The 3383-nt window shown below is 43.8% G+C and overlaps 1 non-coding gene across 1 annotated transcript; it reads left to right on the plus strand.

Moving 5' to 3' along the window:
* Window positions 1-3035: 3035 nt before the first annotated feature.
* LOC130978593 (small nucleolar RNA R71) lies at window positions 3036-3143 on the plus strand. Its single transcript, XR_009086215.1, has one exon. It is a non-coding gene; the product is annotated as a small nucleolar RNA R71 (small nucleolar RNA).
* The last annotated feature ends 240 nt before the right edge of the window (window positions 3144-3383 follow it).

Consider the following 3383-nt stretch of genomic DNA (forward strand, 5'->3'; position numbering starts at 1 on the left):
ACATATGACTGTGAGGACTTGGTCCAACCTTTGATCAAAGTTGACCCTTCTAGTGAAAGGATGCTCATCTCCTTGCATCATAGGCAAGTTGAACGCCACCCTCACACTCTCCGGACTAAAATCCAAGTATTTCCCCCGAACCATAGTAAGATAATTCTTTGGATTCGGGTTCACACTTTGGTCATGGTTCTTTGTGATCCATGCATTGGCATAGAACTCTTGAACCATCAAGATTCCAACTTGTTGAATGGGGTTGGTGAGAACTTCCCAACCTCTTCTTTGGATCTCATGGCGGATCTCCGGATATTCACCCTTTTTGAGTAAAAAGGGGACTTCGGGGATCACCTTCTTCAAGGCCACAACTTCATAGAAGTGGTCTTGATGCACCTTGAGAGGAATCTATCCATCTCCCATGACTCGGAGGTGGAAGCTTTTGCTTTCCCTTTCCTCTTTTTAGAGGTTTCTCCGGCCTTTGGTGCCATAATGGTTATGGAAAAACGAAAAAGCAACGCTTTTACCACACCAAACTTAAAATGTTTGCTCGTCCTCGAGCAAAAGAAGAAAGAACGGAGTAGAAGAAGAAGAAATGAGGAAGAGGGGGAGGGTAGTGTGTTCGGCCAAAGGGGGAAGAAGTGGTCTTTAGGTTGTGTGAAAATGAAGGGTTGAAGAAGGGTATTTATAGGAGAGAGGGGGGTAAAGGTTCGGCCATTATGGGTGGGTTTGGGAGGGAAAGTGGTTTGAATTTGAAGGGTGAGGTTGGTGGGGTTTTATGAAGGATGGATGTGAGTGGTGAAGAGAAAGATGGGATTTGATAGGTGAAGGGTTTTTGGGGAAGAGGTGTTGAGGTGATTGGTGAATGGGGGAAGAAGAGAGAGAGTGATGGTAGGGTCCTGTGGGGTCCACAGATCCTGTAGTGTCAAGGAAAAGTCATCCTTGCACCAAATGGCATCAAAATCCACGTTTTGACCCATTTCTGGCGTTAAACGCCGGGCTGGTGCCCATTCCTGGCGTTTAACGCCAGGTTATTGCCCTTTACTGGCGTTTAACGCCAGTCTGGTGCCCTTTTCTGGCGTTAAACGCCCAGAAAGGTGCCAGACTGGGCGTTAAACGCCCAACTGCTAGGCTGACTGGCGTTTGAACGCCAGCAGCATCTTCCTCCAGGGTGTGCTGTTTTTCTTCCTGTTTTTCATTTTGTTTTTGCTTTTTCATTGTTTTGTGACTTCTTATGATCATCAACCTACAAAAAAGATAAAATAACAAAAGAAAATAATTAATTATAAAACATTGGGTTGCCTCCCAACAAGCGCTTCTTTAGTGTCATTAGCTTGACAGAGGACTCCCATGGAGCCTCAGAAACACTCAGAACCGTGTTGAAACCTCCCAACACCAAACTTAGAGTTTGAATGTGGGGTTTCAACACCAAACTTAGAGTTTGGTTGTGGCCTCCCAACACCAAACTTAGAGTTTGACTGTGGGGGCTCTGTTTGGCTCTGTTTTGAGAGAAGCTCTTCATGCTTCCTCTCCATGATGATAGAGGGATATCCTTGGGCCTTAAACACCATGGATTCTTCATTCACTTGAATGATCAACTCTCCTCTATCAACATCAATCACAGCCTTTGCTGTGGCTAGGAATGGTCTGCCAAGGATGATGGATTCATCCATGCACTTCCCAGTCTCTAGGACTATGAAATCAGTAGGAATGTAATGGTCTTCAATCTTCACCAAAACATTCTCTATAAGTCCATGAGCTTGTTTTCTTGAATTGTCTGCCATCTCTAATGAGATTCTTGCAGCTTGCACCTCAAGGATCCCTAATTTCTCCATTACAGAGAGGGGCATGAGGTTTACACTTGACCCTAAGTCACACAAGGCCTTCTTGAAGGTCATGGTGCCTATGGTACAAGGTATAGAAAACTTCCCAGGATCCTGCCTCTTTTGAGGTAGTTTCTGCCTAGACAAGTCATCCAGTTCTTTGGTGAGCAAGGGAGGTTCATCCTCCCAAGTCTCATTTCCAAATAACTTGTCATTTAGTTTCATGATTGCTCCAAGGTATTTAGCAACTTGCTCTTCAGTAACATACTCATCCTCTTCAGAGGAAGAATACTCATCAGAGCTCATGAATGGCAGAAGTAAGTCCAATGGAATCTCTATGGTCTCGTTTTGAGCCTCAGATTCCCATGGTTCCTCATTGGGGAACTCACTGGAGGCCAGTGCACGCCCATTGAGGTCTTCCTCAGTGGCGTTCACTGCCTCTCCTTCCTCCCAGAATTCGGCCATGTCTATGGCTTTGCACTCTCCTTTTGGATTTTCTTCTGTATACTTGGGAGAGTGCTAGGAGGGAGTTCAGTAACTTTCTTGCTCAGCTGACCCACTTGTCCTTCCAAATTCTGATGGAGGACCTTGTTTCATTCATGAAACTTTGAGTGGTCTTTATTAGATCAAAGACCATTGTTGCTAAGTCAGAAGTATTCTGCTTAGAACTCTCTGTCTGTTGCTGAGAAGATGATGGAAAAGGCTTGCCATTGCTAAACCTGTTTCTTCCACCATTATTGTTATTGAAACCTTGTTGAGGTCTCTCTTGATTCTTCCATGAGAGATTGGGTGATTTCTCCATGAAGAATTATAGGTGTTTCCATAGGGTTCTCCTAGGTAATTCACCTCTTCCATGGAAGGGTTCTCAGGATCATAAGCTTCTTCCTTAGATGAAGCATCCTTAGTACTGTTTGGTGCATTTTGCATTCCAGACAGACTTTGAGAAATCAAATTGACTTGTTGAGTCAATATCTTATTCTGAGCCAGTATGGCATTCAGAGCATCAATCTCAAGAACTCCTTTCTTCTGACTAGTCCCATTGTTCACAGGATTTCTTTCAGAAGTGTACATGAATTGGTTATTTGCAACCATTTCAATCAGTTCTTGAGCTTCAGTAGGCGTCTTCTTCAGATGAAGAGATCCTCCTGCAGAGCTATCCAAGGACATCTTAGATAGTTCAGAGAGACCATCATAGAAAATACCTATGATGCTCCATTCAGAAAGCATGTCAGAAGGACATTTTCTGATTAATTGTTTGTATCTTTCCCAAGCTTCATAGAGGGATTCTCCATCCTTTTGTCTAAAGGTTTGGACTTCCACTCTAAGCTTACTCCATCTTTGTGGTGGAAAGAATTTGCCAAGAAGGCATTGACTAGCTTTTCCCAAGAGTCCAGGCTTTCTTTAGGTTGAGAATCCAACCATATTCTAGCCCTGTCTCTTACAGCAAAAGGGAATAGCATCAGTCTATAGACCTCAGGGTTAACCCCATTAGTCTTGACTGTGTCACAGATTTGCAAGAATTCAGCTAAAAACTGATGAGGATCTTCCATTGGAAGTCCATGGAACTTG

The sequence above is a fragment of the Arachis stenosperma genome, chromosome 4, assembly GCF_014773155.1.
Source record: "Arachis stenosperma cultivar V10309 chromosome 4, arast.V10309.gnm1.PFL2, whole genome shotgun sequence".
Taxonomy (NCBI): Eukaryota; Viridiplantae; Streptophyta; class Magnoliopsida; order Fabales; family Fabaceae; genus Arachis; species Arachis stenosperma.